Source organism: Oncorhynchus nerka, linkage group LG27, assembly GCF_034236695.1.
Source record: "Oncorhynchus nerka isolate Pitt River linkage group LG27, Oner_Uvic_2.0, whole genome shotgun sequence".
NCBI lineage: Eukaryota > Metazoa > Chordata > Actinopteri > Salmoniformes > Salmonidae > Oncorhynchus > Oncorhynchus nerka.
The window spans coordinates 70,399,433-70,410,947 of record NC_088422.1 but is presented as its reverse complement, the minus strand read 5'-3'; the positions used below and the strand labels follow the sequence as shown (position 1 = coordinate 70,410,947).

General features: G+C 41.7%; 1 long non-coding RNA gene across 1 annotated transcript; it reads right to left on the bottom strand.

The window, feature by feature from the left end:
• Nucleotides 1-30: 30 nt before the first annotated feature.
• LOC115111118 (uncharacterized) lies at nt 31-9,696 on the bottom strand. The gene is made up of 3 exons (XR_003860772.2): nt 9,549-9,696; nt 8,930-9,093; nt 31-966 (listed from the first exon to the last, which is right to left on the bottom strand). It is a non-coding gene; the product is annotated as an uncharacterized LOC115111118 (long non-coding RNA).
• Between the last annotated feature and the right edge of the window lie 1,819 nt (nt 9,697-11,515).

Sequence of the window (11,515 nt, the reverse complement as noted above, 5' to 3'; positions counted from 1 at the left end):
ATTTTTCAGTTTGCATCCCAAAATGGACAGAGATCTCATATTAATGTCCTTCATTTTTAATAGAGTAAATTCCCAGACATCTATAAAAATGGCCGTCTGGGTTGAAGAACTAAAAAAATAAAAAATAATATGAGCCAAATCCTGTGTGTGCAAGAAATCAATAGTATGTATTATATTAGAACTGAACAATAAATCAATAGTCTGTCTTCTATTATAACTGAACAATGAGCATGCTAATGTTAACATTACTTCCACATCAGTAGAGGCTGCTGAGGGAGAATGGCTCATAATAATAGCTGGAATGGAGTAAATCAAATGCTATCAACCACATGGAAACCACATTGTTGATGTGTTTGATAGTATTCCATTGACTCCATTCCAGACATTATTATGAGCCATCCTTCCCTCAGCAGCCTCCACTGCTCCACATGGCAGAGACGATATGATGATGACAAGTTTATACAGTTTACAGTGCATTCAATACACTAGCAAACTTCTCAGCTCCCCCACTGACATATCATAGTCATACTGGGGCCATTTTACCCTTCCTGGGCTGGGACACTTCCTAGCCATCTGCAGAGGAGTCAGATGTGCGGATCCACAGAATATTCTGGACCATCAGTATGTGAGACACTGTGTTTAGGCTAAAGTATAGGAGAGAGTGAGGAGTTTCAAAAGAATGAAAGACAGAAATGTGAACGTGGCCATATGATTTTTACAAATTATAACAAATTATATGTCAGACCACATATGAGCTTTATCCAGGAGCGATATCCATCATGCTTTGGTGTAATGGGATTTCCTGGGTGAGCAGCTCTCCTTCCCTGAATGTCACGCTAGGCCGCAGGTCAGACCTCCCCTGGCAGTGGCTCGCTCTCTCTCATGCTGCAGCTTTGTTAAGGTGATTGATAGCTCATAAAAACCTGTCAGTCACGGCAGGATGAAGGCAGAATGGTCCTTGGTGCCCTGTAAAATTATATCAGATCCAGATTAAAAATTATACTTCAATTTAGATTATCTTGCTAAAGCATTGTAGTGTTCACAACTTGTATTACACAAAACAAATCACACCCCTTGACTTTTCCCACAATTTGTTGTGTTACAGCCTGAATTTAAAATGGATCAAATGTAGGTTATTTTTCACAATAGCCGATCATGTCAAAGTGTAATTATGACTTTCAAAATGTTTACTAATGTATAAAACATTTAAATCTGAAATGTTTTGAGTCAATAAAATGAAACAAAAATAGAACTGTTTGGCCATAATGACCATCGTTATGTTTGGAGGAAAAAAGGGGGAGGCTTGCAAGCCGAAGAACATCATCCCAACCGTGAAGCACGGGGATGGCAGCATCATGTTGTGGGGGTGCTTTGCTGCAGGAGGGACTTGTGCACTTCACAAAATAGATGGCATCATGAGAAGAAAAATTATGTGGATATATTAAAGCAACATCTCAAGACATCAGTTAAAGCTTGGTCACAAATGAGTCTTCCAAATGGACAATGACTCCAAGCATGCTTCCAAAGTTATGGAAAAATGGCTTAAGGACAACAAAGTCAAGGTATTGGAGTGGCCATCAAAAAGCCCTGACCTCAATCCTATAGAAAATGTGTGGGCAGAACTGAAAAAGCATGTGCGAGCAAAGAGGCCTACAAACCTGACTCAGTTACACCAGCTCTGTCAGGAGGAATGGGCCAGAATTCACCAAACTTAGTGGGAATTTTGTGGAAGGCTACCCGAAATGTTTGACCCAAGTTAAACAATTTAAAAGGCAATGCTACCAAATACTAATTGAGTGTATGTAAACTTCTGACCCACTGGGAATGTGATGAAAGAAATAAAAGCTGAAATAAATCTATTATTCTGACATTTCACATTCTTAAAATAAAGTGGTGATCCTAGCTGACTTAAGACAGGACATTTTTACTAGGATTACATTTCAGGAATTGTGGAAAAACTGAGTGTAAATGTATTTGGCTAAGGTGCATGTAAACTTCTAACTTCCGACTGTATATATACAGTATAGTTGAAGTCGGAAGTTTACATACACCTTAGCCAAATACATTTAAACTCAGTTTCACAATTTCTGACATTTAATCCAAGTAAAAATGTCCTGTCTTCGGTCAGTTAGGATCACCACTTTATTTTAAGAATGTGAAATGTCAGAATAATAGTAGAGAGGGTTTTAATTTATTTGTACTATTTTCTACATTGTAGAATAATAGTGAAGACATCAAAACTATGAAATAACACATATCGAATCATGTAGTCACCAAAAAAAAGTGTTAAACAAATCAAAATATATTTTTTATTCTTCAAAGTAGCCACCCTTTGCCTTGATGACAGTTTTGCACACTCTTGGCATTCTCTCAACCAGCTTCATAAGGTAGTCACCTGGAATGCATTTCAATTAAGAGGTGTGCCTTGTTAAAAGTTCATTTGTGGAATTTCTTTCCTTCTTAATGCATTTGAGCAAATCAGTTGTGTTGTGACAAGGTCGGGGTGGTATTCAGAATATAGCCCTATTTGGTAAAATACCAAATCCATATTACGGCAAGAATAGGTCAAATAAGCAAAGAGAAACGACAGTCCATTATTTTAAGACATGAAGGTCAGTCAATTCCGAAAATTTCAAGAACTTTTAATGTTTCTTCAATTGGAGTCACAAAAACCATCAAGCGCTATGATGAAACTGGCTCACATGAGGACCGCCACAGGAAAGGAAGACCCCGAGTTACCTCTGCTGCAGAGGATAAGTTCATTAGAGTTACCAGACTCAGAAATTTCAGCCCAAATAAACGCTTCAGAGTTCAAGTAACAGACCCATTTCAACATGAACTGTTCAGAGGAGACTGCATGAATCAGGCCTTCATGGTCGAATTGCTGCAAAGGAACCACTACTAAAGGACACCAATAAGAAGAAGAGACTTGCTTGGGCCAAGAAACACAAGCAATGGACATTAGACTGGTGGAAATCTGTCCTTTGGTCTGATGAGTCCAAATGTTTTATTTTTGGTTCCAACCGCCATGTCTTTGCGTGACGCAGAGTAGATGAACAGATGATCTCCGCATGTGTGGTTCCCACTGTGAAGCATGGAGGAGGAGGTGTGATTGTGCTTTGCTGGTGAACTGTCAGTGATTTATTCAGAATTCATGGTACACTTACCCAGCATGGCTACCACAGCATTCTGCAGCGATACACCATCCCATCTGGTTTGCACTTAGTGGGACATTTGTTTTTCAACAGGACAATGACCCAAAACACACCTCCAGGCTGTTTAAGGGATATTTGACCAAGGAGAGTGATGGAGTGCTGCATCAGATGACCTGGCCTCTACAATCACCTGACCTCAACCCAATTGAGATGGTTTGGGATGAGTTGGACCGCAGAGTGAAGTAAAAACAGCAAAAACGTGCTCACTATATGTGTGAACTCATTCAAGACTTTTTTCGAAAAGCATTCCAGGTGAAGCTGGTTGAGAGAATGCCAAGAGTGTGCAAAGCTGTCATCAAGGCAAAGTGTGGCTACTTTGAAGAATCCAAAATAATGTTAACAATTTGTTGGTTACTACATGATTCCATAGATTTGATGTATTCACTATTGTTCTACAATGTAGAAAATTGTAAAAATAAAGAAAACCCTTAAATGAGTAGGTGTCCAACCTTTTGACTGGTACTGTATGTATGTATGTATGTATGTATACATACACACACACACATATACAAAAGTATGTGGACACCCCTTCAAATTTGTGGATTCTGCAATTTCAGCCTCACCCGTTGCTGACAGGTGTATAAAATCGAGCACACAACCATGCAATCTCCAGAGACAAATATTGGCAGTAGAATGGCCTTACTGAAGAGCTCAGTGACTTTCAACGTGGCAAAGTCGTAGGATGCCACCTTTCCAACAAGTTAGTTCGTCAAATATCTGTCCTGCTACAGCTGCCCCAGTCAACTGTAAGTTGTGAAGTGGAAACGTGAAGTGGAAACGTTTAGGAGCAACAACGATTCAGCCGTGAAGTGGCAGGTCACACAAGCCCACAGAACGGGACGGTAAAAATGGTCTGTCAGCACAATAACTGTTCGTCGGGAGCTCTGTGAAATGGGTTCCATGGCTGAGCAGCCACATACAATCCTAAGATCACCATGCGCAATGCCAAGCATCGGATGGCTTTGTGTAAAGCTCGCCACCACTGGACTCCGGAGCAACGTGTTCTCTGGAGTGATGAATCACGCTTCACCATCTGGCTGTTCGATGGACAAATCTGGGTTTGGAAGATGCCAGTAAAACGCATGGTTCGGGCTAGGCCTCTTAGTTCCAGTGAAGGGAATTTTAACACGACAGCATACAATTGCATTCTAGACAATTCTGTGGCAACAGTTTGGGGAAGCTCCTTTCCTGTTTCAGCATGACAATACTCCCGTGCAAAAAGCGAGGTCCATACAGAAATGGTTTGGCAAGATCGGTGTGGAAGATCTTGACTGGCCTGCAGAGAGCTCTGACCTAAACCCCATTTAACACCTTGGAATGCAAACTGCGAGCCAGGCCCAACATCAGTGCCCGACCTCACTAATGCTCTTGTGGCTGAATGGAAGAAAATCCCAGCAGAAACGTTCCAACACCTAGTGGAAAGCCTTCCCAGAGGAGTGGAGGCTGTTATAGCAGCAAAGGGGGGACCAATTCCATATTAATGCCCATGATTTCAGATTGAGATGTTCGACGAGCAGATGCCCATCTACTTTTGGTCATGTAGTGTGTGTGTGTGTATATATATATATATATGGCAGGGTAGCCTAGTTGTTAGAGTGTTGGACTAGTAACCGAAAGGTTGCAAGTTCAAATCGCCGAGCTGACCAGGTACAAATCTGTCGTTCTGCCCCTGAACAGGCAGTTAACCCACTGTTCCTAGGCAGTCATTGAAAATAAGAATTTGTTCTTAAATGACTTTACTAGTTAAATAAAAGATATATATATATATATATACATACACACACACACACACACACACACACACACACATACAGTTAATTCGGGAATTATTCAGACCCCTTGACTTTTTCCACATTTTGTTAAGTTACAGCCTTATTCTACAATTGATTAAATATTTTTCCCATCAATCTACACACAGTACCACATAATAAAAAATTGGTTTGTAGAAATTTTTGCAAATGTATACAAAATAAAAAAACAGAAATACCTCATTTACATGAGTATTCAGACTCTTTGCTATGAGATGTTACCATTGATCATCCTTGAGATGTTTCTACAACTTGGAGTCCACCTGTGGTAAATTCAATTGATTAGGAAATTTGGAAAGGCACACACCTGGCTTGATAAGGTTCCACAGTTGACAGTGCATGTCAGAGCAAAAACCAATGTCATGCCCTGACCTTGGAGATCCTTTTTATGTCTCTATTTTGGTTTGGTCAGGGCATGAGTTGGGTTGGGCATTTCTATGATTTTATCTCTATGTTTTGGCCGTGTATGGTTCTCAATCAGGGACAGCTGTCTATCGTTGTCTCTGATTGGGAACCATACTTAGGTGCCTTTTTTCCCCACCTGTCTTGGTGTGAAGTTTACTTTCTTTTATGGCACTTTGCCTTTGATCTTCACGGTTTGTTTTTGAATTGTTTATTGTTTTGATGGCGTCATTTTGATCATTAAAAGATATTGTACGCTCACCACGCTGCACATTGGTCCTCTCATTCAAACATCCGTGACAACCAAGCCATGAGGTCGAAGGAACTGTCCTTAGAGCTCCGAGACAGGATTGTGTTGAGGCACAGATCTCGGGAAGGTTAACAAAAAATATCTCTGCAGCATGGAAGGTCCCCAAGAACACAGTGGCCTCCATCATTCTTAAAATGGAAGAAGTTTGGAACCACCTAGATTCTTCCTAGAGCTAGCTGCCCAGCCAAACGGAGCAGTAGGAGGAGAAGAGCCCTGGTCAGGGAGGTGACCAAGAAGCCGATAGTCACTCTAACAGAGCTCCAGAGTTCCTCTGTGGAGATGGGAGAACCTTCCAGAAGGACAACCACCTCTGCAGCTCTCCACCAATCAGGCTTTTATGGTAGAGAGGCCAGACGGAAGCCACTCCTCAGCAAAAGGCACATAGGTGCCTTTTGGCAAACTGTCATGTAAGGACTCTCAGACCATGAGAAACAAGATTCTCTGGTCTGAAGAAACCAAGAGTGAACTTTTTGTCTGGAATGCCAAGCGTCAAGTCTGGAGGAAACCTGGCACCATCCTTCACCTACAGTGAAGCATAGTGGTGGCAGCATCATGCTGTGGGGATGTTTTTCAGCGGAAGGGACTTGGAGACTCGTCAGGATCGAGGGACAGATGAACAAAGCAAAATACAGAGAGATCCTTAGTGAAAACCTGCTCCAGAGTGCTCATGACCTCAGACTGGGGCGAAGGTTCACCTTCCAACAGGACAATGACCCTAAGCACACAGCCAAGACAACGCAGGATCGGCTTCGGGACAAGTGTCAATGTCATTGAGTGGCCCAGCCAGAGCCCGGAGCCGAACATCTCTGGAAAGACCGAACATCTCTGGAGAGACCTGAAAATAGCTGTGCAGCAAAGCTCCCCATCCAACCTGACAGAGCTTGAGAGGATCTGCTGAGAAGAATGGGAGACACTCCCCAAATACAGGTGTGCCAAGCTTGTAGCATCATACCCAAGAAGACAAGGCTGTAATCGCTGCTAAAGGTGCTTCAACCATGCACTGAGTAAAGGGTCTGAATATTTATGTAAATGTAATATTTTATTTTTTATACATTTGCAAAAATGTATAAAAATGTGTTTTTGATTTGTCATTATGTGGTAGTGTGTAGTTTGAGGGGGGAAAACAATTGAATCAATTTTATAATAAGGCTGTAACCTAAAAAAAATGTGGAAAAAGTCAAGGGGTCTGAATACTTTCTGAACGCACTGTATGTATGTGTGTGTAATCCCACTGGGCATCGTCTACTCCACGTTGGTAATTTCATTGAAATGACGTGTAAACAACATTTGTTCAACAAGTGTGTGTACACAGTGGGATGTTATCGATAGTAGGCCTGGATAGAAAATCAGTAGCTACATTTGTTTGGATCCATCACAACAACCCAATGTCACAAACAGAAATGTTTTACTATAAAGAGAATGAATGCAGTTTAAGATTTGTTATTGGAACTCAACGTTATGGTCCGATGGAGCGCAGGAGACTAAAAAAGGCTGATCCTCACTCTGACCAGCAGGGAGAGACAGAGTACAGAGTATCAGTCAAGACTCAGCTCTAGAGAGGCCACAGACACAGGCTGAATCTAAAGCTGAATCACACTGACACTCACTGTCTCACACACTTTTGGTTGAGGCTTTATACAGCACGGAGAACTATGTCTAAGAGAAAGCGTCTTTACGTGAAGACCAAAGTGACTTAGGATCCTTGTTCAACATACTCCCGTTATATTAGAGAGAATTAGTTATTGCGGACTGTGCTGATCTATGAGGTGAAACTCTTGTCAAAATCTTTGAATTTACTCTCTACAGGTGTGTTGGAGGTAGTTCTGCCTATCCGTCTATCTGGAGAGAGGTCTGATTGATGATAGGCAGCAACATTTCAGGCCTGTGATTTGGGAGGGTAAAGTGTGGAGAGCAGCAGAATTGGTCTTGGCCACAACTCTGCACAGTCAGTCACACTGTTGAAGGGTAATGCAGGTTGGACTATTAAGCTAACATAAATAAATAATGGCACCGGCACCTCTTAAGTGAGTGGGAGTCGGAAACTTTTAGCAGTGCATTTCTAATTTCCTTGTCAGGGTGAGTCAAATTAAATCAACTTTTGATCTGAATCATTTACTTGGATGGCTGGCTAAGATGTACAATAAAACACACACGCACAGGCACAGCAGGGCACTTGGCTGGAAAGTGTACCTACATCTCCTGGGTGAGGCAGGGTCAGAGGACTCTAAATCAATGAGGTCTCTCGCTCTCCAGCTGGCCTTAGCTACTAGACCCCCCCCCCCCCCCCCCGGGCTGTTACAGTCAAATCTGTGTCTGGACTGTGACCGGGTGAGAATTCAAAGGACCGGCAAGATAGACAAACACATCAGCCATGTAATACGTTCAGAATTACTGAATTTGAAATGTAAAACATTTAGACATTCATTTCTACCATATTTTTAAACCATGCAAGGGCTAATATTATATTTCTTTGCACACAGCAACATTCCTGCTGAAGCCCTCTAATAGGAGCAGAATAACTGGACTATATGAGAGATGGGAGCAGGTGCAGGTACTGAGGTAGGGACTTCGGTATTCATAAGCACTGTGACATTCCCTGGCCATTCATTACAACTAGGGGAAAAAAATACAACTGTCCTCCAGCCCCAATCACTCATGTTGCCCCCCTCTAATCCACTCCACAACTTTCACTCGTCACTGTGACCTCTGTTCCCTGAGCAATGCCCGGTCTGACCTGCACTAGCCTAAATAATTAATGTTATTCTTGAATTACAATGGAGGTATTCCTGTACTTATTACCCCATAGCAGAGAGAGGGGCCATGCAGCAGGCCAGGTATGACTGGTTCAAATGGCAGCTATGTTGATGCATTCTGAAGACAAATTTCAATGGGGCGTGATGGTAGGATTTCAGTGGTCTGTCCAGCTAAAGGTTGAGATGTTTGTCTAAGTGAACCTGCCTGTACTGATAAGAACCCATCCCCCCATCTGAATACCAACCCCATGCAGAAATACCCCAAGACCAGCATGTTCCCCATTAGAAAAAAATGAAAGTACAGTCTTTGTAGTTTTATTCCAAAAAGGGGGGGGTGAAATAAAAAAGCAGCAAAAATGGGTTATAAAAGCATGGCAGGCATATGATTTAGTGAGGCAATAAAAATGAAAAGGTGGCCATTCATCATAGCGGCTAGCTCACCGGGAGAGGGGCTGTCACAGACACGCCAAGTCCGGGAGCCGGTTCCGACAGAGCCTCCAATCACCCCCAAAACCTGCTTGGCCCGATGGCTTTTCCAGATGAGTACAGATGGACGGAGGATGGAGAGCACTGGGTCCCTGGCCCTGTTCACCATCACCACTGTGCTGAGAGAGGAGAGGAGGCAGGGAGAGGGGCAGATGTAATGCATTGTGATGAACAGAATATAACCAAATAACAAGGAACAACGCCAGCAGTGGGAGAATGGGGGAAAGGCCCTCTGCTGGCAAGATCAGAGCTGTACCTCCTGATTAAACCCGGGATAGGGTTGGAGCCTGGAGTGTTTTGGTGCTCTAAACATTTGAATGAGGGCTTCTGAGAGGACAGAATATATGTATTATTTAGATTAACCTGTCTCACTCTAATCCAGTAAACCTACCAATGTAAACTACTGTGCACATGGGCGAAAATACAGAAGTGTGGCCTAATACATGTTCAATAATGGATCTCCTTACAAGTGAATTCCCCAAAAATATTTGATTGAAATTAAACCTGAGAATGTATTGTCAGGTCTAGCGCTTCTATCAGAGTATAATCAACCACATTTGGAAAACCTTCTTACCTGGTTTCTCCCTTGATCATTCTTAACATCAGGCCTATCTAAAATTCTAACGACAGAGGCATTGTGCAATCTATCGATAATTAACAAGATAATTAACACATGACTCAACGATTCTCTTTAGCTCCACAACATCCATGTAAAATTACTACTGAACAATCAACAGCACCTGGAGCGTTTATCAAACGCGCGCGCGCGCGCACGCACCTTCCTTTTAATTTTTCCCGCGCTTAGGCATTGCCTTGCGCTGTAATCACCTGACCGCAATAAAATGAATTCAGTAGTGATGGGCATTCGAGTCTTTTCAGTGAACTCGCTCATTTTGCTCCGTTCAGCGAAAAGAGACATTCATTTAGCTCCCAAAACGGCTCTTCGTTCAGTAGTTATCTAAAGTTTACAATTGCCTGTCTTTATGTCAAATCGTGACATGTGAGTTAAAATATTTTTTTTTACCTGAACAAATTATTAGATGACTTAAAAAAATAAAAATCGAAAAAAATGAATGTACTGCAAAAATGTGTGTGAACCAAAAAAAGGCTCGCTCCTCACTATCTATTGTTCCTGCAGTGAGGATTTACAATCTTCATTGAATTATTTGTATTATTTCATCTGTCTGACTCTGGAGCTCAAAAAGCAGTTGTTGGCTATGCAAGTCAGGGGGGCAAATTAATTCTCTTTCACAGATGCGATTCGGTTCCCGACGTTCACCAAAAAGGGCCGGTCAAAAGAGCCGCTGGTTCGCTATCATTCAGTAACAACATGGTGATGAAAGTAGGCTAGATAGCTCTCTACATTTATTAACCATTACATTTGTTAACCATGACAAAGACATGTTAGACATTCATTAAACGGTATGTAGACTGTATTTTCAGAAAAAAATACAGTATTTTCTGCTGGGCGATTTGTACCTTGTCTGCTGGACAGATTTGTACCTTGTCAGCTCGGGGTTAGAGCGTTGGACTAGTAACCGAAAGGTTGCAAGTTCGAATCCCCGAGCTGACAAGGTACAAATCTGTCGTTCTGCCCCTGAACAGGCAGTTAACCCACTGTTCCTAGGCCGTCATTGAAAATAATAATTTGTTCTTAACTGACTTGCCTAGTAAAATAAAGGTAAAATAAAATAAATAAAAAAAATGGTGTTTGCTAAAACTATTTAATTATGAGGGGCTACTTATCATTCACATGTAGGCTAATGCATATATTAATGTTACATTGTTGTGGTTATAACCACAGGCTGGTAAATATATTCACCTAAAACAAGTTGCAGTATATGTCTCATGAAAGGAAGCAAAACATCTTGGTAGGCCTAGTGGAGTGTCTGTGTCCATGCCTGGGTGCCATCTCTCTCAGTCAACTCTAGCCAATCTCAGTCTAGGATTAAAATCCTGGTGAACATTCTGTGCATAATTTGTTACACAACCTGGACTCAGGGGTAGACATAACATAGTACATGCAAATCCGATACACTCCAATTAGAACGATATGTATTAGTTCCGTATTGTATGTATTCATTTGTGGATGTCTATCCTCCATTTCTTATGATATTTTACAAATAACAATGTGTATGATATGTTAGGAATTGCAATTCATACAATATGTCACAAATATGCAAAATGTATGATATGTTACGAATTCCAATTTGTTGTGGCTAACGTTAGCTAGGTGGCTGGGTGGGTAATGCTAACTTTAGCAAGGTGCCTAATGTTAGCAAGGCTAGGAGTTAGGGTTAAGGTTAGGGCTAAGGTTAAAATGTTAGGGTTAGGGGAAGGGTTAGCTAACATGCTAAGTAGTAGCAAAGAAGCAAAATATTTGTTAGTAGTTGCAAAGTTGCTAATAGTTAAAATGCTAAAGTTGTCCGTGATGAGATTCTAACACGTAACCGTCGGATTGCTAAACGTTCGCGTTATATGCCCACCTGCCCCCACCTCACCCCGACCACCCACCCTACCTACCTTCTGTCTTATGTAATT